The 26,240-nt window shown below is 41.2% G+C and overlaps 1 protein-coding gene across 2 annotated transcripts in view; it reads right to left on the bottom strand.

The window, feature by feature from the left end:
* The window catches only part of TAFA5 (TAFA chemokine like family member 5), a 777,120-nt gene that overhangs the window by 482,107 nt on the left and 268,773 nt on the right, over positions 1-26,240 (bottom strand). The gene's annotated exons all lie outside the window — the stretch shown is intronic.

Here is a 26,240-nt window from a genome sequence, read left to right as displayed (position 1 = left end):
TGGCAGGCCAAGACAATTGTTTATTGTGTAGCAAATGCACAAATAATAAAACACATGCTACTATTGGTTCATTCTCTCAGGAGACCGCACATAGCAGCAAAGCTTTAAAAACCAACCATTACAGAGCTATGAAATGGCAATTCTGTTGGCATTCACTTGGCCTCAGTCATAAGGACACAATTGCAATATGAACTCTTGGCATATAACTGCTTACCTGGCTTCAGAATGGAAAACAAGATCTGCATTCTTGTCTCAGATGTAACATTTTCCAATAATAAAAAGGAGAAAGTAAATATAAATGAACACACACACACACACACACACACACACACACACACACACACACACACACACACAATAAGATTTAAAATGCTGTTTTAACAATAAGAGCATTGATAAAGAGGAATGTTAATATTCTTTATTTTGTATCATTGTTTGTTGCTATATTGTGGTTAAAATAAACTAGTGCTGAATTAACATTTGACACATTATTTTTTACCAAAATTAAAGCATATTACCCAATCAGTCCTACAAACTATTGTCCTTATAACAGACATCAACAGTGTTCAGGGTGAGTCATGTTGTTCATAATCAATGCAGGAATTAATAGGGGGAGGAGAGTTAAACCTACATAGAAGTCCCCCAGCTGCTAGCTGCCACTGGGAGGCAGGGGGTGGGCAGTGCCTATTGATATTTCACTCCTGAGTTGCACTGCCATCATTATGCCCTGCTGCCTCCAGCATACTGTATAAACTACTGTACTGTAAAAACAATTTTAAACAACCTGTGAATAGGGGAAGGGCACTAAAATGTCTCAATATTGACACCTAGCTACAGTATTTGGTGTAGCTACAGTACTCGGTGGAACCCTTGTTTGAAAGAGAGATGTCCTTCTTTTGAGCTCTTACAACTTAAGGGAGGTACTCACGGAGCGATCGCTGCTTAAAATCTAAGCAATCTGACTAGATTGCTTAGATTTTAAGCAGTGATCACTCCGTGTGTACCCCCCACAGCGATAGCGATGTGCAGCCCCGCGCATCGCTATTGCCGGTGCTAGATTGGCCTGCATGCAGGCTCAATCCAGCAGGTCACTCATTTCACCAACTGAGTGAAATGAGCGCCCCCCCATCTCCCCTCCCACACTCAGCACACATCGCGCTGTGCTGAGCGGGGGGAGAGATGTGTGCTGAGCGGTTCACTCAGCACACATCTCTCCCCAAATTGGCCCGTGAATACGGCCCTTAATTGTTTGGTGTTCAGTGTAATGACCAGACATTAGACAATGCATTACACAAATTATTCTGAAGACCAGGGATGGGGAAGTAAGAAGTAGAGATAAAAATTCAGGTGATAAAATGCACAAATCATATGAGTTACACACAAGCAATAAATAAAAACCTATCATATAATCATCAGAGATCATTTAAAAGTTCAAATATGTTTGCTTCTTAGCAAGATGTTCTTTGAGGGCAAAAGTGGAAAACTGATTCAATCTATTAAGTATCATATATTTGGATTAATTCCCTGAATGAGTATCAGAGAAGCACAAAAAAAATCATCATTGCTAATTTTTTATTCTTTTGCAAATTGATACAAGAACATTTTCTAGAATTCCCTAATACAATAACCATTTTCATACACATGTCTTAAGGAACCCACACATTAGCGACATATTGCTGCAATTTTCTGATACCCCAACGTGCAGGGAATACAAGCAAGTTAAAAAAATATTTATTCCCCAATCTTGACAGATTGGCAACTCAGGGATTTTTTTTTAAATTAATAATTTCCCTTATTCTTTGACAGATTGCCAATCTTTGATAGCCACCAATCAGCAGATCCGATCTGTGGACCGGCGGTTCCGGTTGGGGAATCATGAAAATGAGGCTTAGAGCTATGGGCGTCTATAGTCAATAATAATTGGGTTAAATACAATTCTTAGCAGCACTTTCCATTTACATTACCATATTAAATTTAAGTTAATTTTCCTGTGCTATTTTCGGGAAGAAATCTTTAGTGAATAACTTTTCCAATGTTGTCATCTAGCATTTACTATTTTTGTCATTATTACCATGCAACTCTCGTAGAAACTTTATCATTTCAATAAATATTTAGTGGGGAAAAAATGCTAAGTGAATGACATGTTCTGTTTTGTGCAGTAATTATGTGGAAAATGTACAGTATATCTTCTGGAAATTTATAGCATCCTCTAGTGACTTATGTGTTTCTAAATTCTCCAAGGAGAACTGCTCTGGAACGCTGTGAGATAATGACTTCTAAAGTAAAGCTATGATATCAGAAGATAGCCACAGCTATGCACAAATGTGTCACTGTCACAAACTTAATATTTTGAGCTGGAATTGAGTTGAGTCTATCATTCATACAAAAAAGGCGATTAATGGAATATTTACAATATTAAAATTAATCTGATGCATAACCATTCTAGAACCATTTTAGAACTTGTTCAAATATAGTAGTTAATATTGATCTATTTCTGTTTTCTTATATATCACAAATCGTAATTAGAAGTCACTGTTTTATTAATTTATGCTTATAGGTGTCTTAATATTGGCCACTAAATCTGTATATCAAATTAAGTGATATAAAAGGATACTTATATGGTCAGGACATCAAATTAGAACTGTAGACTTGGCCAATTGCACAGCACAGTTAAATAAATGACAAAATGGCTTATCCTATATGCTGGATGTTTCAAGTGACAAAACATTAAGTATTAAATATAATGTTTTTCATGTGTTTTTTATTTATATATTTTTAGTCTCTTATGCTACTCCAACCTTTTTGACTATCATTTACTAAACAGTCAAGGGCATATTCAAGTAGCAGTAGGGCTTATAGCAGTGACCAGGACCAGGAGCGTAACTTCAACGCAGTCGCCCGGAGGCAAGTTGGAGCTTAGTCCCCCCACTATAAAAACAAAACAAAAGATAAAACAAATGTGGTGTGTATATATTCGCTGTGGTTGAGCCATCTGCACCATGCAGAATCAGTGTTTACTGGTGGCTCCGGGTGTGGTATGGAAGGTAGATAGTAACTAGGTCGACAGTGTCTAGGTCAACCACTATTGGTCGACAGTAACTAGGTTGACAGGGTATCTAGGTCGACAGAGTATGTAGGTCGACATGGTCTAGGTTGACAGGTCAAAAGATTGACATGAGTTTTTTATGGGGGGGTTTGTGTTGTTTTCTTCGTAGAGTGACCGGGAACAACAACTAGTGCACCGTGTCCCCTCGCATGGCGAGCGAACTTCGGGCAAGGTGCCCCACTTTGCTGGGCACAGATTACCATTCCAATCGTAGTCCACGTGGATCATTAAGTATTCAAAAAAGACAAAAATTGTGAAAAACCCATGTCGACCTTTTGACCTGTCAACCTAGAACATGTCGCCTAGTGACCCTGTCGACCTAGTTACTGTCGACCAAGAGTGGTTGACCTAGATAGTGTCGACCTAGTTACTGTCGACCTAGAGACCGGATCCCGGAGGCTCCCATCTCACAGTCCAACAGCAGTGGTGGGTGCACTGTCAGTTGCTGCAGCACAGGTTAAGCAGGACCAGGTGGAAGCCATCCTGCCCCCTCTTGCAGGTGTTCGTAAGGCTACTGGGACAGAGCACATTAAATCTGCAGCAGCAGCGAATGCACAATTTAATGTAATACCGTCACTTCTTCTGGTGCTTTAACTGTAATACTAATTATAATTCCATTCAAATATATTTCCATATACTCACTTATATATTTCCATTTAATTTCTGGAAATAACCAACAAAGATATCAATGTTAAAGATTCATCACAATTGGCCACAACATAACTCACATGTTCTTAGAATACAACAAATTATTTTCAAGCTGGTATGTGTTTATTAGCATTGAAGACAAATTTACAAAATACTGACTTGGCTTCAACAATGTATTTTAATCGATCCAATCTGTTCATTATAATTAGGATCATTACTTGGTTAATGCAGCTATTATTTGATAATATCATGATGTTAATTATCAAGTAATTATATAATTGTTATTTTATTTGGACCTTTTAGACTCTGGTTTCCTGTACAATCACATAAATGTAGATCATTAAGTAGGGCTGACTATTTGAATATAAAAACTGACTGCACACTATTTTGACATTGTATATGTGTCTGCACCTAGTAAATTACATACTTGACTAATTGAGCCAGGTAATTAATCTGGTTTCATTTAATGAAGTCACAAAGAATATTTTTTCTGCTAAAGGTTGTCACAACTGAGGGCTGGCGCTGACCAGGGGGAAGCCTCAGTTGTAGGGGCTGAGGTATATGTGTACCTGGGAGGCAGTACAGGGTTCTTGGACATGCAGGGAACCTTTAGAACAAAGGCCCGAAGGCGTGACCACGACAACAAGGGAAAGTTCAAAGGTTTTAATAAACACAGTTCAGAGGAATACTGATGACTTGGTACTGGTGATAGGAAACACAGTTCAGAGAAATACTTGGGATCGATGACGGAACACCGATGGTGACTTGGAATCGATGACGGAACACCGATGGTTACTTTGGGATCGTTGGTAAGCTTTGAATGAATCTGGGGTTCGCAGATAGAAATGCACTATTGTACTTAGAAGCACAGGTGAAGCATGAAGTGATGCTGGGGATCGCTGGAGAAGAAGCTGGAGAATGGCTGCTGGCAAGCCGGAGTTCAGACACAGGTGAATCAGGGTAGACTGTAGAGGGTTAATCACTGGAGTGTCGGGTTACACTGCAGAGTATAATCACCAGGGAGTCAGGCTGTACTGCAGAGAAAGTCCATGGGAGAACTGCACACTGGAATCACTGAAGACAATTGAAGCACTGACATCTTTCCACCCCAGGAACAGGATATTTATACCTGCTGGGAAGCAGGGATAGGCTGGCTGATTAACCAGAGACCAGAGTGCAACTGCTGTGTAATCAGGCTGAGAGCAGAGTGCAGCTGATAGGCTGAAAGGTAACATGTGATTAGGAAAACATGGCTGCGCCCATGGTAGCTTTTGGAGGGAAAGATTGTTTGTAACTTGAATGTGAGCTTTAACCATGAAGCTGCCAGAATCACAGTAAAGAGGTTTGAGACAATGAGATGCAGCGTGCTGCACACAGACAGTGCAGATAGAATCCAGGCTTGGAACACTGGGACAGTCTCAGGAGGCATTTGGAAGGTAAATACTGATAAGGAATTACCTAGATCGTGACAGCGGTTATTTGAGCATTAACCTCAATAAAGTTTTCGTGTTACTTTTTTTTTTATCACAGACATACTAAAGATGGAACTGGATTGAGTTTTCATGCTGTACCTGTTAAACGATGTTACCTAATACAGTAGTTAATAGTAATACATAGGATAATTACAAAAATTGCAGCAACTTACTATAAATGAAGCCGCAAATGATCTGGAGCAGTCATTATGCAAACAGCAGGTCAGATTGGCTCTCACAAACTAGAGTGTCTGATGCTGGTTGCACATTTCCAAGGAGAACACCATGTGCACTGTAGCTATTCATTGGTGACAACTATATAGCACTGGGTGCTGGTTATCTATTTAATTTTTTCTTTATTCTTTTTATTACTTAGTAAAGATACATGATTATGATCATCATCATAACATATCTTTACAACAGAGTTTTGGGAGCCACAGAAGGTACGTTACGAGGCATATCTGGAAATATGTCCATGTCCAAATACACTTACTTGTGCACATGTTTAATGTACTCAATTTATATATACTGTACCTAAACTGCCTCTCCAGGCAAAATGAGCTGCAGTCTTATGGTTACAGCGCTAAATATCGCTGCATTTGTGTAAGCATGTACAGTGTGGAATAGCAATTTTTATGCTCTCCAAAAGGACCTGTATACATTGTAAATCAGGCTATATAAAGATAATATGTGTGCTTCCAATGTTTCTGACACTATCCATCACATGTACAGTAGTATTTAAATCAAGAAAGAAAGAGAAGGCAATTCTGAATTAACTTGTTAAATATGTAAATCTTGAGTGCCTGTTTTGTCAGAAGAAAGGACGTCTCAGACAGCATATGGCAGTATGTCTTAAACAGTAGGTAGTCAAAGGCTCTTAGATCTTGTAATAGTTGTCCTGTGGATCAATGCACAAATAATGCATATGGGATCAGCCATTGTAGGATTTTAGGGCCTTATTCAGGTTTGCTAGCAAACCAAAGAAGTTAGCCATTGGGCAAAACCATGTTGCACTGCAGGTGGAAGATGTAACATGTGCAGAAATATTTTTACTTGGGTGAGGTTTGTTCAAACTAAAATCTCAACTGCACTGTAGAAATTAAGCAGACAGTATTTACCATGCACAGAAACAATATAACCCACCCAAATCTAAATCTCTCTGCACATGTTACATCTGCCCTACCTGCAGTGCAACATGGTTTTGCCTAATTGTGAACTTTTGTGGTTTTCTAACAACTCTGAATAACCCCCTTAGTGTCTACAAGCTAGTCTTGAAGCAGATCCCCAACCTTACAGGCAGCCAATGTAGGGAACAGAGAGTATGGCTATATGGTAGGAATGTGTAAGGTTCACATTTAACTTTTACACATGATTAAAGCATAGCAACTCTGGACCCTAGAATGCAAGTGTAGTGCATTGAAAAGCTGAAGACTTGTTATCTCCTATCAATCCCTGTTATCAGGATTCAATTATGGCCAAATCACATAACTTGTCTTTCTACTTATCATTTTCTAAATGCTGACTACAGTGGGTCATGAAAGGTTGGAAGAGCAGGAGTTGGGTTGCAAAAACTTATTCTATAGGCTTCAGAAATAAAATAATTCTTGGCACTGGTCTGTAGTTAGAAAAGCAGTCTGGATCTAAAGAAGGTTTATTGTGTGGGGACATTTATGTTCTTTAGAACGTACTGGGCCAATTATAACAATACAGCTTACTATAAGACATGCTGGGACTACAGTAGTTCTAGATCACAAGTAACATGTCACATTCCATGGATGATTTCTCTTATACCTCTGTGACTAGATATTGTGCACATACCTAAACTATTCCCATTTACAAGCCTGGTGCCCTGGAAGTCATTTGATAGCATTCTCTAGCGCAGAGAGAGAGAACAATTTCATAGCAAAAAAGATTAGCACTCATTCATTCTTGATTGGGATAAAGCCACATCTGCCTGCAAGATTTCTGGTATGCAGACCATGTCTACAGTTCTAAAGAAAGAATTGATGGGAATTATTCCAAGTTATTGTAGACTGTATAATTACTATTAGCTTCAGCTTGCTGCCTGTTTTACTTGACCTTTGTTCAAGCCTATGGCCCCTGGTCTTTAACTCTCTGATAGCACTGTCAATCCCAGATGTACCCAGTGTTAAATGTGGGATTGTATGCAAACAGCAGCTATAGTTTTCAGTTCAGGTGTAATACATCTATGGTAACAGTACACGAGAGAAAAGGATATAGGATTTAAATGAAAGGCCTCGCTGTACAATACATGGTCATCACTATGAGGGATCATCTATTTTTGAAGAGCTCTGAAGTTTATTGCATGGCAGTCTAATCAAATGATTGAATGTATTTTAGAAATTAATAGTTTTCTGTTATATATTATGTGTATGCTGATTTTTCTCATACACTACAATGGAATTTCTGGGATATGTTACCCTGCACTACTGTATATTTTAATGTGATATAATATAAAAGAACAAGAAAGGAACTCCTTGTGGAAATACATAGAGAAAAAAGAGTTAATACCGCCCACCTCATCTGATAATATTTAAAATGCCTGAAGCTCTGCAAAACAGAGAACAATTAGTTCACTGAAAATACATTTTGATTGTGATAGGTGCAATTATAATTTAGCACTCAAACATGCATTCATCTAGGTATGTGACTGCTATGCTTGTCACACAGAGCATTTGCAAAGTCATAATATCAACGAAGGCTGATTGATAAAACATTTAACTGTAGAAGTGAGTACATGAAAATCAGCTCTCAGACATTTGCATATTGTATGTTCTACAACCTAAATTAACAACACATTGATTCTATTCATTCATTTCATATCACAAGGGAAGCAGACTTTGAGAGTATCACTGTTGAATCCAGGCCCGGCAACAGGGGGGAAGGGGGAGCAAAGAGGACACCTGTACCTGGTCCCAAGGATCAGAGGGACCCCAAAGATATGCCCTACTTAGTGCCCAGCAGGGATATGAGCCATCTTGTCCAATGAGTGAAAAAGTGGTGCAGAGAAGAATGACGTGTGGTGTGGCATTTAGGGCAGCGAGCTGTAGACTGTGTGGGTGTGGCATCCGAGTGGCAGCAGCCTCTCAAACACAGTGACTGTGTGCCGTGAGTGTGTGTCTGCTCTACTGGGTCCCACTCTGTTGCAGGCAGAGGTTCTGAATACTGTGGAGTGCAGCACAGGTGAGTCTATCCCCGGGGTAAGAGCAGTGTGGTGAGGGGTACAGGCACTCTCAGCTGGAGCTTTGGGATGGGGTGGGAGAGCTGGGAATACAGCATGGGGTCACTGGAGTCAGACAGACTGTGAGGTGTGTGGGAGGAAGTAGATAGGCCAACACAGAATGTAGTGTATGTGGTGCAGGAAGGAAACATATACATATTTATATATGTGTATAAATATATATCTGGGGGGCTCCAGTAATATCACTGTACTGGGCCCCATGATTTCTGTTGCCGGCCCTGGTTGAATCACAGATGTTGTCTATATAGTTTTAGGCTAGAATTAAATGAAACAGGTATTACCTATGTATATTGATCAATAATTGTAGCAACATAGTTGTTCCATGAATCAGGCTATATTGAGATATAAATAAGATTATTATACAAAACAAAAACAAAAAACTCGTAGTATCTCCATACAGTGTCACTCATGCTGTTTCTGTCAATTTGTGTAAAAACAAATTATCATTTAAATGCCTTTCACAATGTTCCTTAATAGCCATAAATAGATAATTACATTTATTTCATTGTTGCTATGTGAGTAAGAAATAGTGTGTGTTTATCAGATTATAGGAGTTTCCTAATGTGAGTGGTAAATACAGTAAAGCTATTAAACAAATTCAGCTGTGGTTCATTACAAGTGGTACACCCAGTCGCCATCTGTACTCATGTGTATACATAATAGAGATAATATACTGATGACTTGAAAATGTATATGATATGAAAAAAAATAGAAAAATATGGAAACACAATGTAATAAGGTGTAAATCCATACATTTCTATAATGCAATCGTCACTACTGTAAATAGACCAACTGGTTAAAAGTGTCCATTTAGATATGAATTCTGAATCATTATCCAAAGCCAGTACTCATTAATGTCATTGTGGTTATTTCAGACATTACTGATCTATTGATTACCACTCTGGCTCATACACAGCAAATCAAGTGTTAAAACTACAACATTCAATGCAGTTCATTCATTATTTTGTAGATTCCTTGTTAAGAGGCACTAGAATTCACATTTTTTATGCAAAATATATACAGCATATACAGTATGTATTAACTGTTAAGCAGTCCAGACTTATCAAACTGATTTATGGCCTGGATAAGCAATTTATCCATGGTCATTTAGTTTTTGCTTCTTTTTTTTATTCCATTATGCCAAATATCGTTCATGTAATTCTCAACTCATACAGGTCTATCCAGCTAAATGAGAGTTTCCCCAAACTCGGAGTCAGCACAGCAACAACACTACCCGAGCTCTCACAACAGGTACTGTTGCCGGTATTGACATGCCATGGCACTGGGAGCTCGCATCCTCCGCATTTGATTGGAGGGACCATATAGTTGGTAATAAAAATTTTATTTTAACTTGGGATAATATAATGTGCTTTAAAATGGATTTTTAACATCTGCATACCCAGATCCCCTGACAACCCCCCCCCCCCTCCCCCTCTTTCCCACACACACTGTACTAGCTGCTTGCAGGAACCGGGCCAATAAGGCTATCTCCACCCACTTTCCATATCTCTGTGAACCATTGCAGTATGCCGAGAGGGTGGAGCCAAAGATGGGAAGGTACCTGCCCCTATCAGCAACCTGCAATAGCTGCATCAGAAAGTAGTAAGTGTGAGTGTAAGCATGTTTTATAACACGTTAAACAGCCCTTCCAGTTGCACCTAGTCATGATAGTGTTTACTAATGCTGTGTACCCAATGATAACAGAGTTGCATGGGAACTGCCAGCTCACTAGCGTTAGGTATCTTGCGGTGCATGGCATATTGAGGCTAGATGTATGAGGACACATCTGTACATGTATATATATATATATATATATAGATTGGTAGAAAGAAGGCGGCACTCAGTCAGACTCTTAATGAAGACTTTGGGTCATTTATTTAGACCATGCTGGCCGACATGTTTCGGGGTGAACCCCCGTCCTCAGGGCCAAATACAGCAAGTGAACAGAACATGTGCATAGACATACATAAATACTGACACCCATTAAACACTAACATACTCACCTGTTCGTCGGCGCCACCGCCAGCCGCACCGCTCCGTTCGCTTCCGCATCATAGGGTGATGACGCATGGCGTCGCTAAGTGATGATGTGCCGGAGGCCCCAGGTGAACAGGAGAGTAACCATAGCAACCGCCAAGGGCGTCCCAAAGGCGCCGCTGCAGCAGTCATCCTATGGGCAAAAAAGAAAACCTCACAGTGAAACATTAAAACTTTAAAAAATGCAATGAAAGTGGAAGCAGAGATAATATAACACTTCTGGTTAGAGTACAACAAAATAAGGAATAAAGAACACGAGTGCAAAAACAGTAGCCAAGTATAAGCAGTATATCGGCCAACTACCTCATTATAAATGGTACATTTAAAGAAAACATTGAAGACTCATGTTTTCATTTAACCCTCTGGGTGCTAACGTACCCAGAGAGAAAATCCAACGCGTCTCTTTCTGCAATAGACGTCTGCCCCTGTCGCCACCTCTAAGGGTAGTGGGGACATGATCTATCAGGGTGGCACGTATACTGGCTACCCCATGCTTGGCCTGCAAACAGTGTCGAGCAAAAGGCTGATCGCTACAGCCCTTTTCAAATGCCTTTTTGATGGCGCTGCGATGCAGTGCCATCCTCTCTCTAAATTGCAGTATGGTCTTGCCCACATAGGCAAGACCACACGGACAGGTTAAAACATAAACAACATGTGTAGAGGTGCATGTAAGCCTGTGTCGTATCTTCAACTTTTTACCTGAATGCGGATGGTTAAAAGTCATACCTGAAACTAAGGTATTGCATGTTGCACAACCCAGACACTTGTAACAGCCATTTTTGGCTCTCAAAAAATGCTTGGATTGTTTCTTCGTGTTATACGAGATGTCTAGCTTCATAATTTTATCGCCTATGTTGCTGCTACGAGTAAAGCTCGGCAAGAGCCGTGTGTCTGCTAGATCTGATAAAGCCTTGTCAGTTTGAATGATCGGCCAAAGTTGTTTGGCCTTTTTGATGACCCTGGCAGAGGCTGTGGTATATTTACTTACCCAGGGTAAGCTATCACCTTCACTCGTCTTAACTTTAGGAATCAGTGTCTGTGCCCGAGTTAATTTGAGCACTTTACTTTTAGCTAATTCCAATTGGCCCAAAGGGTAACCTCGCTGTATGAACTTTTCCATCATGCTATTAAGTGCAGTCACAGTCTCCTCCGGGTCAGAGGTGATCCGCCTGACTCTTAGGAACTGTGAGTAAGGGAGCCCCCTGCGGAGGGATAAGGGGTGAAAACTATGATAATTAAGCAAACTGTTTCTGTCAGTCGGTTTAGTATACATTGAAGTGGTAAGCTTACCCTCCATGCGCTTAATGGTGACATCCAGGAAGTTAATGTGATCTAAATTAATCTCATATGTGAAGTTAACTGGATGATCACTAGCATTGAACTGCTCTAGAATTGTCTCAAGCAGTTCACGGGGCCCCTGCCAAAGGATCAAAAGATCATCAATGTAGCGCCTATAGTACCACAAATTAGTGGTCACTGCTGGGTCCATGTAGAACATTTGCTTTTCTACAACATACATAAATGCGTTGGCGTACGATGGGGCCACCGCCGACCCCATCGCACAACCGGCAACTTGGAGATAGAAGGTACCATTGTACAGAAAGTAGTTTCTATGCAAAACTCTATTCAATAACTGCAAGTACAATCTGAGGTCTGGGCCTGCATACTGGTCATTATCTTCCAACAAAAGTCTAACAGCCTCCACACCTGCATCATGCGGGATGCAGGTGTAGAGGCTGGTAACATCCGCACTACACAGTAACAAATCATCAGGCACTGGACCCAATTGCTCTAACTGGATAAGTAATGTATTCGTATCCTTTAAATAAGATGGTAACGCTTGAATACAGGGGTTAAGAAATGAGTCCAGGTAGACCGATATGGGGTGGAAGAGGGACCCCCTGGCCGAAACTATCGGGCGCCACAAGGCGGCCTCCAAGTGTGGATTCAACTCGGCCATGTTGCCTTTGTGGTGGATAACCTCTATACCATACACCTTAACCAGAGTGTTACACAGTCCACTTATGAATGGTAATTACCAAAACTAACAGTTAAAAACCGATGAATGCTGTGGATGGTGTGGGTCCTGGGTAATCCGTTGATTTCGGTATGTTGATTTATCTCAAAGATCCGATATAGTCATTCGGAAGGCGGATAAAGGAGGTGCGGTGGTAGTTCAGGACTTGAACAAATATATGGATGAATGTAACCGCCAATTGAGGGACACCACTACCTACAAGCAACTCACCAAGGACCCCATACGGGAGTATAAGGAGGAACTTGACCAGCTATTGGTCGCGGCTTGCGAGGCAAAGACTATCTCAACATCTACGCGGGTGGCCCTTACAGTAGAATTCCCTAGGGCCCCATTGTTTTATGTAGTGCCCAAGGTACATAAGACCTTTGTTGATCCCCCTGGGCGCCCGATAGTTTCGGCCAGGGGGTCCCTCTTCCACCCCATATCGGTCTACCTGGACTCATTTCTTAACCCCTGTATTCAAGCGTTACCATCTTATTTAAAGGATACGAATACATTACTTATCCAGTTAGAGCAATTGGGTCCAGTGCCTGATGATTTGTTACTGTGTAGTGCGGATGTTACCAGCCTCTACACCTGCATCCCGCATGATGCAGGTGTGGAGGCTGTTAGACTTTTGTTGGAAGATAATGACCAGTATGCAGGCCCAGACCTCAGATTGTACTTGCAGTTATTGAATAGAGTTTTGCATAGAAACTACTTTCTGTACAATGGTACCTTCTATCTCCAAGTTGCCGGTTGTGCGATGGGGTCGGCGGTGGCCCCATCGTACGCCAACGCATTTATGTATGTTGTAGAAAAGCAAATGTTCTACATGGACCCAGCAGTGACCACTAATTTGTGGTACTATAGGCGCTACATTGATGATCTTTTGATCCTTTGGCAGGGGCCCCGTGAACTGCTTGAGACAATTCTAGAGCAGTTCAATGCTAGTGATCATCCAGTTAACTTCACATATGAGATTAATTTAGATCACATTAACTTCCTGGATGTCACCATTAAGCGCATGGAGGGTAAGCTTACCACTTCAATGTATACTAAACCGACTGACAGAAACAGTTTGCTTAATTATCATAGTTTTCACCCCTTATCCCTCCGCAGGGGGCTCCCTTACTCACAGTTCCTAAGAGTCAGGCGGATCACCTCTGACCCGGAGGAGACTGTGACTGCACTTAATAGCATGATGGAAAAGTTCATACAGCGAGGTTACCCTTTGGGCCAATTGGAATTAGCTAAAAGTAAAGTGCTCAAATTAACTCGGGCACAGACACTGATTCCTAAAGTTAAGACGAGTGAAGGTGATAGCTTACCCTGGGTAAGTAAATATACCACAGCCTCTGCCAGGGTCATCAAAAAGGCCAAACAACTTTGGCCGATCATTCAAACTGACAAGGCTTTATCAGATCTAGCAGACACACGGCTCTTGCCGAGCTTTACTCGTAGCAGCAACATAGGCGATAAAATTATGAAGCTAGACATCTCGTATAACACGAAGAAACAATCCAAGCATTTTTTGAGAGCCAAAAATGGCTGTTACAAGTGTCTGGGTTGTGCAACATGCAATACCTTAGTTTCAGGTATGACTTTTAACCATCCGCATTCAGGTAAAAAGTTGAAGATACGACACAGGCTTACATGCACCTCTACACATGTTGTTTATGTTTTAACCTGTCCATGTGGTCTTGCCTATGTGGGCAAGACCATACGGCAATTTAGAGAGAGGATGGCACTGCATCGCAGCGCCATCAAAAAGGCATTTGAAAAGGGCTGTAGCGATCAGCCTTTTGCTCGACACTGTTTGCAGGCCAAGCTGGGGTAGCCAGTATACGTGCCACCCTGATAGATCATGTCCCCACTACCCTTAGAGGTGGCGACAGGGGCAGACGTCTATTGCAGAAAGAGACGCGTTGGATTTTCTCTCTGGGTACGTTAGCACCCAGAGGGTTAAATGAAAACATGAGTCTTCAATGTTTTCTTTAAATGTACCATTTATAATGAGGTAGTTGGCCGATATACTGCTTATACTTGGCTACTGTTTTTGCACTCGTGTTCTTTATTCCTTATTTTGTTGTACTCTAACCAGAAGTGTTATATTATCTCTGCTTCCACTTTCATTGCATTTTTTAAAGTTTTAATGTTTCACTGTGAGGTTTTCTTTTTTGCCCATAGGATGACTGCTGCAGCGGCGCCTTTGGGACGCCCTTGGCGGTTGCTATGGTTACTCTCCTGTTCGCCTGGGGCCTCCGGCACGTCATCACTTAGCGACGCCATGCGTCATCACCCTATGATGCGGAAGCGAACGGAGCGGTGCGGCTGGCGGTGGCGCCGACGAACAGGTGAGTATGTTAGTGTTTAATGGGTGTCAGTATTTATGTATGTCTATGCACATGTTCTGTTCACTTGCTGTATTTGGCCCTGAGGACGGGGGTTCACCCCGAAACATGTCGGCCAGCATGGTCTAAATAAATGACCCAAAGTCTTCATTAAGAGTCTGACTGAGTGCCGCCTTCTTTCTACCAATCCATATAGTGGTTATCGCCACCAGGAGGGCACCGCAGCAATTTACATACTGAGGTACACGGGAGTGCCGGGCTATTCTCCTACATATTTATATATATATATATATATATATATATTTAGATAGATAGCATTTTTGCACAATACACAGTGTGAGTCCATGCAAAACATGCTTTCTAAATGGGTATGCATTCAATCCTGCATCAGCCACTACTGTATGTGAGTAAACAGTAACAATACACGCACAAAATACATACAATGAGCAGTCTCTGCAAGGCGTTAAATACTGTATGCTGCTGGTGTTAAAAAACTAAATTGAGGAAGTTGCATTTGCTTTACTTAATTACATAGGGAAATAAATGATTACCAGTTCACTAGCAACACTATTCTACCATCCTCCTAGGTTCAGCCATATAAGGTTATTAGTAAAATAATTGACACATTTTATTCTGTATGCTATTCTCTTATGGATGTACAATATTCCCTGACTTCTCTGTTAAGTCATTCACTCAGTGGTTGATACTGTATATATTGCTTTAGAAGGTCATGCTAGGTATCCTGAACCAGTAATCCTAATGAATGCCAAGGGAATAAAAACATATGTAGTTTTCTCACCTGGACCCTGTTTTTTTTCTGCCTTTGTGCACAAATTGCTAAAGGCAAGCAGTCAGTGGTTCCCAAGAACCTGGGAGATTTAGCCAACTTGCAGACTGTAAATCATTCCATGATTAATTTAAGAAAGGTCATGGGTTCAGTAATTCAACAAAACATTATGTTGACCTATTTATCGGTACTAAATTGATTACAGTTTACATTGCCTAAATGGCAATCAGTTTCAATTAATTAGATTGGTAAAACCTTATGTGGAATACGCAGGATTGAAAAAATGCTTCACTGAAAAAGATAAAAATTCAGACAGTGTCTGTAGCTGCTTTAACATTAGACTTAATGTATAAGACTTATTTTTTAGGATGAACTGTTCTAACTAACAAGAATCAGGTAACGATAGATGTCAAAAAGTACATTAGAAATAAATATATCTTCAATTGAGACAGAAAATAAATTATATTATACAATTAATCTTTAAAGGAGATTCACACCTACAGATGACCTTAATTGTTCATATGCACATGCCCTCTTGCAACATTTGCCAAATACAGTACATTGCTTTTTTTATTTTTTATAATCACTTCTTTATTTTTATTGTACAAATATATGACACAAAAGTGATCTATAATTACAATTGTAAATAAGGGGTGGTATCCAATTAGCTGCGCTACTTTTTTGGTTGAAAAAAAATGAGTTATTATCACAATTTTAGTCTGATGGTCATTACTGAATTATCCAATTATAGCCAATTTTTTCTGGTCCTAAAATTAGCCACTTCCGGACAATAACACATGGGTTCTGGAATAAGGACCCAATCCCATGGTTACTGCTGCTCTGAGGGCTGGATAAGCATATTCCCCCGATAAGTGGCGAGTATCAGGGCTAATTGGATAGCTCCTGATGAATCCATCAACTGCAGTAAATAACTGCAGCTAACTGGATACCATCCTAAGAGAGCAGAGTTGTGCAATACAATATATCTACCAGATTATAAATTTACAGTAGATTTAGTTAATTTTGTATACCATATACCATCAAAATCAATTGAACTTATAAGAAAGTAGACAGCCCATACAAACCATTTATTATCTTCCACTTCTACATATGGTGGGTGTAGTATTATTATTATTATTATTATTATTATTAACCAGCCAATTAATTTGAACACATACTGTATAAAGGTAGACAACCCATACAAACCATTTATCAAGTCCAAGTGTTGAAAACAATGAATGCTTGTTTTATATTCCACTACTACATATGATTTTATTATTATTATTATTATTATTATTATTATTAATAATAATAATCCATACTCCCATATTTGTTATTAATCCATGATACAGTTCACTACTTTGTAACAGTAAATGAATTTAGTCCTATAAAATGATTTAAGAACTCTTTTTAACTTTAGTAGTATGCTTAAAATGAATCTGTCAGACACTTATTAACATTCATTGATAATCCTGAAGTAGAGAAGTGGAATATGACTCTAAAATAATGGCCATATTATATTATTAAATACATATTTTAACACAAATATGTAAATACCAAACACAATAGAAATTGTACACAGAGTTTAAGGGGAGAATTCAATTGGCAGTAAATCCCTTCGCCGGGTGACACTGCGAGGCAGTCGCCACATTTTACAGCAGGATGTTCTCACTCAAAAGTGTTCACTGCCCCAAACAGCAGCAAGCAGTTTTTGTGAATCAGGCATTTGGCCAGCCGGGTGAAGGGTGTGGAAAGGGGTGCCAATGTCACAATTTAAAAGCTGTGGCAATGGCAATTTGCACCCTTCGACCACCCTAAAATCTCTCAATTATTTTAAATACATATTCAAACAAAGAGACTTATTAGCATGAAAAAAGTGAGACCGCGAAGATTGTCACTGGAACGTCAAACCGCTAAGACATTTTCCTTCACAAACTTTATGTTTATTTATTGTTTTACCAACAAAAGTTGGTATTCATTTCAAAGGACCAGAGTAAGTCACATGCTTCAGACGTTTCTATGCTGATTTGCAGTTGGACTGGAACATCCTTTTCTTTTAACCTTATCCAAATGTTATTCAAATATGTAATGCAAGGACCAGAACATAATGACAGAAGTACACCAACAATATGCTAAATATGTAGACATGTTTAACTAAGCAAAATTAACCAATCAATTTGCCATGTGGTATAGACAGTTTAAAACTTTGAAAACAAACTAAATTGCACCACATGCTAATTTGTAATAACACAACAGATGTAGTGCCAGCATTTAATTAACACGAGATAAAGGTGAAAGTTCAGCAATTTTTCCCAAAGATGTATTAGTTTTTTTAATCATCAGGGTCATACATTATAACATGGAAATGATTTAATTATGTTTACATCCAAACACCCCCCTGGGATGCTTGACTGATGGCTGCAGAACACAGAATAAGAAGAACATTTGCATAGATTGGCTTTTCCATTTAATCAGATGTAGATGACACTTTCCTAGTATCATTTTCACAGATAGCTCATTGACTGAAATGTATAATTATACAGGAGATGCTTTAGTTCCTCATTTAAGACACTTTAGCAATACAGGAAAATAATGATAAAGGCCAACAGTTGTAAAAGTTGCTCCATATAAACATCTTGGTGCACATGCCTGGGACCATTCTCATTCCATTCAGCTACTGTATATAATTAGCACAGCTCAGATGCTCACTTGAAATGTACGTATTCTAATGCTGCCTTGCAGAGATTGCCTCTCCTGCTGGGTCTGGATGTCACTGCAGTGCTCAGAAAGTAGTGAAATGTATGATGGCCACTCTAATTGCACTATCTTTATGTAAAAGAAGCCATGAAAGCAAAACAAATCATGAATTAAGTGCACTTACGATATTCAGCAGCACAGGTGTTTGTTGAGTATTATATCTTATTGGCTTCATATGAAGAAATAGTAATAGAACGAACACCATGGGAAGCTGTATAATACATCATGTACTCATTTAAAAAAAAAAAAAAAAAGAAAATGTTCCACTGATTCTGCTGCTGTAACCAAGATTATTGGAGTTTTTCAAATAACAATCTAGGACAAAGTTTAACCACCCCTTTCAGTAGTGAACGCACTAACCTGTGTGTAGAGATTGCAACCTCAAGCAAGCACCCTACAACACAACATGAATGGCAGCTGCTTATTAGATGATACTTCATCACTGAAGCCCATGGTACAATAACTGTGAGTGATAGCCTGGATGTTAGTGATCACTTACCTCACAACTTCCTGACGTTAACATTTCAACTAATCAACCAATGCCTAACAAAATTAGTATTTTTTGTCTGCTATAAGAATGTAAAAAAAATAGATAAATGGTGCTGAAAGCATATGTTCACTTTAACATTTTAAAATAAAACTTCATATGTGTGAAAAGATACATGTAGGTCTGTGTATGCAATGTGGGACCAATAACAGCATGCTTTTCTCTAAATGTACATAACCCAATTCCTACATTTACATTACTTAGATTTAAGTAAAAAACGATTGTTATTTTTATACAATATATTATATATAAAATAAGGCTTACTATTTGTACTCATTTGTCTTGCTGCCTTTAGTGAAGATTTACCCTCTGGGGAAGGAATCAATAATTAGAATGCTGTAATTGATTGTCAGGCATTAGACTGATGCCCATAAATCATGTCAGCAGATTAAAATAAAGGGTCTTCTTCAGAGATGGACGCAAATCACTGTATATGCAGCCAGATCTGCGTTCATCTCCTCACATGCTGGGGGCCGCCCAGCTCAGGGCAAGGCCACCCAGCATGTGTGACAGGCCGTTGCTTGATGCGTCCGCAATTAGATTGTGGATGCATCCGCAATTAGATTGTGGATGCATCAAACTAAGGTTTACCCCTGGTAGCGCAGCCTGGCTGCACAGTCAGGCGGCCCGCCATTTTTTAAATCTGAGTGGCTGTGTGTAAAGTCACGTAGCCACCCTGAAAATGCCTCCTGAACAGCCCTGTTTGGCCTGTCATGCCCAGCCAATGACATGTCGACGCCCTGTCAATCACACTGCGGCCGCAGCCTTCTTGAATGCGGCCGCAATGTGTAATGTTGCGTAAATGCACACTGCAGCAGATGCGCATGCGCAGTCCAGCCGAATGCAGCCGCGGCATGCAGATGCGCAGCTTGGTTCAGGTCTGAATGACAAACAAAGTACCACTGGCCACAAAGCTGAGTTGAGCAATTTTGTGCCCTTGGTGGGGGAGCACTGTGTTACATGAAATGGTAATGGTTGGAATATTTTTTCTAATTAAATTACTTCATTTACATATTCTATAGCTGTTTAAAAAAATCAATGTGAATATCTATACTTTGAAAAAGACAATGGACCCTATTCAGTAAGCATTGCAGATTCTGCTTTTTACCGGAATCTGCAATCCTTTTTTTCGCATGCTGGGGGCCACTCATCACATGGCAAGGCTGCCAGCATGCTACTCACCACTCACCAACTGCGACTACGTTCTAATTGTGATCATATCACAGTTGATGTGTGGTCGCAGGAACTAGGGAAGCCTGGCTGTGATGGCTGGAGTCCTGTTGCCATTTTTTTTTTATCAGAGCGGCTGCGTGTGACGACTTACAGCCACCCTGAAAATGCCGCTGACACACTCCTGTTTCCCACACACTGCCCCTGCAATGGTCAACAAATGCCCCCCGCCTGCCCCACGAACACCTCTGCATGTCAATCAGACAGAGGCGATCACAGTTAATGTGACCCAATCGCATTAAATGCTCGGGTGCGCACAGGATGGCACATGTGCACAGGAGCCGCAATGGAGAAATTATACAGTTGCGTTTGTGATGCAACCTGAATCAGGCCCCATGTGTGGTATACATACAATATGATGTAAATGACTAAGTATAAGCTGTAGAAATATCAGATCAAAAAGATGTTTGCTACAGCACAGATATGTTAAACCATCCCTTCTTTTTTCTAACCCTAGCCCCCTCACCTTCCCTACACCCAGGCATACACCCAGGTTTAGAGTTAACTTTACCCTTACCATTAGCTTTAATGTCTACTATTGCATCTTAATCCTTATCTTCCTTTAGTAGTCTTCTTACATCATAAGCATTTTGTAGTAACTGCTCACATAAAGTCAGTTTATACTTATTGGTATAATATTAGACAGTGTGTTATAGGTATTCCCTTACCCGGCGCAGATTCACTGGTTGACTGACTTCATTTGCATAATAAAAATTGTTCAGTAAACATCCTAACCATAAAGCAGAAGACTGGAGGCTGATTTTTGCTTGACCTCTAAGGTATTATTTAATAAACTGTGAAAATTGCCATTAATGCAAAACTTTTCTAATACATTCTCCCCACAAAAGAGCAGTCACATAAGAATGAAGCATCGTTTCACACATTATAATTTTGTAAGACTATTGTTACATGCATAGAAAGCACACAATTGTATTATTGATCAATGCTGACATCTACATCTGATCATTTCTAATCTATTGTCACTGCAAACATTTTGATTTTCTTCCAACTTGATTAAAAATGATCAGATCTTAAGAGCTGATTATAGCATGTACAGTATAACCAGTTTAAAACAACAGTACTGTCTCCACGCTTGTTTCAAAATAGTCAGCAACAAAATATACACCATACAGTATCTGTCTTGGCGTGTAATGTAATGCAGTCATTCTGTGAGGTATTTCCTAAAAATAAAATAAAATTTAAAGGGGCAGATTTGTCAATGAGTCCTATCATACGCAAGTTTTAAAACTCATTGCATGTGATAAATGGTGATTCAGCCAATCAGCTACCAATTGTCATTGTTGCAAACACATGGCTGGAGAACCATTTATCATATGCAACAAGTTTTAAAACTCATTGAGCTGGATTCTAATCTTTTATTTCCCCTGATCTCCCGTCTAAAGTGACGGGAGATAGCGGGGCGATATTCTATGGCCCCCCCATTATCGCGTTGATCATGCCCATATGAGACGGGTTTAGCCGCGTAAAGCAGCTAAACCCAACTAAAGACATGGGCGCGATCATGAAAAGTCCCGTTTGGGCATCCAAACGAGTCCCTTTTTGTGCATTTCAGTTCACCACCCCTGGTATCTCTCTAGTCCCTATTGCAGTGGACAATTTGGGAGATAAATGCAAAAAACACAAATATAGTGTAGACGTACTTAAAATGAAGACAGCATTTATTTTTCAAAGTTCCACTTACAAAAAGACAGAATTAAAACAGCATATCGCAAACTCACTGGATCTGGTGGTCCAGTGCTTCAAAATCGATTTCTTAGCGACTGTGAAAAACAGTGAACATGGGGATCAGTGGTTTAAGGTCTCTAATGTGTGTCCAAACTGACATATTAATACATAACCAAGCCAGGGGGTCAGATTGAAGGGAGAGGGGAAAGTGCTGGTTTATGAATCTGAACAATTTATTCCAAAAACGACGGATCTTGGTACAATTCCAGAAGCAATTGAAAAATGTGGCCCTCGCCCCTCTACATTTGGGGCATCTGTCAGTTATGGACGAGTCAATGTATGCTTGGATGTACGGGGATAGGTAGGCTCTGTGAAGGGTCCTAAGGTGTACCTCTTGTAGATAAGCCGAACCCAAGGTAGACATGGTGGAACGGAAATGCAGCATAAGAGTGTCAGGAGAGGTTATGTCTAGTATGTTTGTTTTCCAAGAATCAAGTAGTCTATGTAGGTGAGGCTTAGCTGGGAGATTGACTATGAGAGAGTAAACATGCTTAAGTTTGTAGGGGTGGGATTCCCAATGTTTCAAAACCCTAGCTAATGAAGAAGTGGGGTTGGGAAAATAAGGCTTAAGCTGAAGCGAGGAGACATAGTGCCTGACTTGGAGAAACATGAAAAAGTGTGAGGAGGGACGGGAATACCTGTATCTCAGCGAGCTAAATTGGGTGACATGCCCTCCAGGATCAAACACCTGTGAGGCAGAGGATAACCCTCTCTCGCGCCATTGTAGGAATAGAGCGTTGTGAAGAGAAGGGAGGAAAGAAGGGTTCCCCCACAAGGAAACATATGGAGTAGATGTGTGGTCGGATTTTAGTTATTTATTAATTTTAACCCAGCAGAGGTATGTGTCCCTGAATAAGGGGTGTGTCATGATATGTTCGGGAATAGAGGACTTACGTGAGTGTAAAAGTGCACCGGGGGAGTAGGGGTGAAAAATAGAGGTATCCAAGGTCAGATCGGTATAGGTACTTTTCCCCAGCAACCAGTCGGCCGCGTATCATAGAAAAACGACCAAAGAGTATGAAAGAAAGTCAGGGACTCCAGCTCCACCGACTGAGCGATCCATCACAAGCTTGGAAAAGGAAATTTTTGGTTTCTTCCCCTGCCATAGAAAGCGCGTCATGGCCCTGAGCATGTGAGTTTCATCCGAATCGCGAAGACGAATCGGGAGAGACTGGACAATGTAGAATATTTTCGGGAAGATTATAGATTTGAGGACGGCAATCCTGCCCATTAAGGATAAGGGAAGTGTGGCGCAACCCTCCAATTTGGCAATCACAGCAGAAATAATTGGAAGGAAGTTGAGCTCATAAATACGCGAAACATCGCAAGCGATGTTGACCTCTAGGTATTTGAAATGGGAGGCGGTGATCGTAAAGGGGGATGTTGAAATAAGAGAAGAAAGCGTGGAAGCGGGATGTGTATTGGCAGTAGTTCAGACATGGTGACGTTGATCCTGTAGCCCGCCGTCTTCCCAAAATCCGAGATCAGATGCATAATCTCCGGAACGGAAGAGAGGGGGTCGGAGACAAACAACAACATGTCGTCAGCGAACAGAGCGGTCTTAAGTTCAACGTCACCAATAGAAATACCCTTGTAAATCTGAGACCTTCGAAGAGCCAGTGCTAGAGGTTCGAGAGCTATAGCAAAGAGAAGAGGGGAGAGGGGGCAGCCCTGTCTCGTGCCCCTCCCTATGGGGAAGGAGTCCAAGAGAAAGCCATTGCATGAGATGCGGGAAGCAGGGGATGTGTATAAAGTTTGTATAGCCTGGATAAAGGAGTCAGGGAAGCAAAAACGGTGTAAGGTGGCGAATAGGTGAGGCCATTCCATAAGGTCAAAGGCCCTTTCAGCATCTAAGGAGATAATGGCATGTCCAGAGGGGGAGGTGGGAGTCTGACAAGACCATAAGGCTGCAAACACTTTCCTCACATTAACCACATAGTGTCTGCCTGCTATAAACCCTGTTTGGTCCGAGTGGATAATGTGGGGTAGTACAATTTTAAGGCGATCCTCAAGGATCTTGGCCAACAATTTATAGTCAAGATTTAACAGGGATATCGGGCGGTAGGAACCCGGGAGAGATAGGTCTCTGCCGGGCTTGTGGAGAATTTTAATAGTGGTGGAGTTAAAATGTGGCGGTAACGAGCACATGGTCAGAGATAGAAATGGGAGCAATGGAGCAGTCAGTAATTAGGGGAAATAGAGCGTGGGAGACAAAGAGATAGTCTATGCGGGAGAGGGTACCATGGGCCGCTGAGAGACAGGTATAATCCCGGTCAGTAGGATGTAGAGCCCGCCACAGGTCTATAACTTGAAGCGATTTGGAAAAAAGTGGGACGCCCACTCTAGGGAGAGTGGGAGGGGTCCCGCGTACCATGGACTAATCTAACAGTGGGGAGGAGATCAGATTAAAGTCTCCACCAATAACCAGATTATCACCCATGTGGGGAGTCAGCAATGTTATCAGTCATTTAAAGAAGTCCTTGAGTAGGGGGGAGGGGCATAGACATTAGCTAGTGTGAGTTGCCTGCCTAACATAGTAACAGAAGCAATGACATAACGTCCAGCATCATCGGCAGATACCTGGGTAACTTCAAAAGGGAGGGGGCGTCTAATCAGGATTACCACACCCTGGGCTCTGGAATTATAGGAAGATGAGGCTAGAACTGACCATCCGAGCATCCCGAGCTTTCTCGTTTCAGGTGCAGTTAGGTGCGTTTCTTGAAGAAAAGCAACATCTACGCTACTCTTTTGCAAGTACAGCAGGAGCTTTCTCCTCTTGGCTGGGGAATTAATACCTCCAACGTTCCAAGTGGCGCAGCGCAGTTCAGGCATGATTCAAGGGATAAACGGGAAATTAAATAGGCTGTTACATCATAAATCCAGCATGGTGCCCCATCATCATTGAAACCCAAAAATCAGGGATAGTGCATAAGGGGAGTTGGGAGGAGGGAGGAGAGGAGGTGGGTGCAGGGGAACAGAGGTCAGAATAGCGACATGGATTGGTGAGCAAGCATGCAGGGTTGCGTGCTGCAAGGCTTCCTAGACATACAAAACATACCAACAAATCAGTAATAACAGGCATCCGGGGAGAGAGAGCATAGGCTCCTCTCCTATCCCCCAGGCAGTCATAAAGAGAACATGGGTCCAGAGACCTCCACATCAAACGTCAACATATAAGCATAAAGGAAAACACTGTTTATGATGGACAATATCACGAATCGTCATCCATATGGCCGCATTCACACCACAAACACCTAGCTGAGGTGGAGCGAACCAGTGAGGGCTAAAGCATTGCGCTATAACGAGTAGAACAGTATGGCTAGAAAAAACGATTGAGAGCAACAACAATAACATTGTAAACAACCAGGGAAGTGCGCAGAGAGGGGCTCCGAGTATTATTCTGCAGCATCCGATATATCAGTGTCCCTGGCTTGAGCAAGTTCTTGGAGAAATGCCATAGCATCAGAGGGGTTGGAGAAATCCCGGAAGGACGTGCCATCGTAAATACGTAGTCTAGCAGGGTATAAAAGACCAAACTTGCGGCCTTCAGCCACGAGGCGGGAACACACAGGGAAGAAGGACTTCCTAGCCCTTGATAGTTCAGCGGAGTAGTCCTGAAAAATTTGAAGTTTGTGACCCTCCCAGGAGAGGACATTCACCTTGCAGGAGGCAGACCAAATTTCCATTTTGTGTAAATAGTTCAGACCTCGGAACAGAGTAACACGGGGTCTCGGCCTGTTAGGGGACGGTGTTGGGCCCACCCTATGTACCCTCTCGATAACCATGTTTTGGCAAACTGCCTCAATGCCTAAGAGTGAGGGGAGAGTGTTGCGGACAAAATGGGACAGAGCCGTCCCCTTGACAGATTCAGGCAGACCAACCAGTCTAATGTTATCGCGTTCTATTTTTGACATTGTCAATCTTGTTCCAAAGCTGATAATTTTCTTTGGTGAGACGTGTAACTGAGTGTTGCAGGTCACCAACATCATGGGAGACTACAGCAATCTGCTGCTCGTTAACAGTGACCCTGTGGCTCAAATGCTGCAGCTGGCTTGTGATGTCAGCTACAGCTTTAGATAGGAGGGGAGACATAGTGGCTGTAATGGCGTCCACCACATCTTTATAAGTAACAGGGGCGTCAGGGCCGGCACTCACTTGTCCTCCTGAAGAATGTCCCTCAGTTGCGGGCTTTTTGTGCAGGGAAAGGGCGCTCTCTGTAGCGGCATCAGGCGCCATACTGTCTTCAGCGCGCCTTTTCTCCAGGCGTGGGGACAAAA

This window comes from Pseudophryne corroboree, chromosome 6 (assembly GCF_028390025.1).
Source record: "Pseudophryne corroboree isolate aPseCor3 chromosome 6, aPseCor3.hap2, whole genome shotgun sequence".
NCBI classification, from domain to species: domain Eukaryota; kingdom Metazoa; phylum Chordata; class Amphibia; order Anura; family Myobatrachidae; genus Pseudophryne; species Pseudophryne corroboree.
The sequence above is the reverse complement of the archived record's forward strand: the minus strand, read 5'-3'. Positions and strand labels throughout refer to the sequence as shown.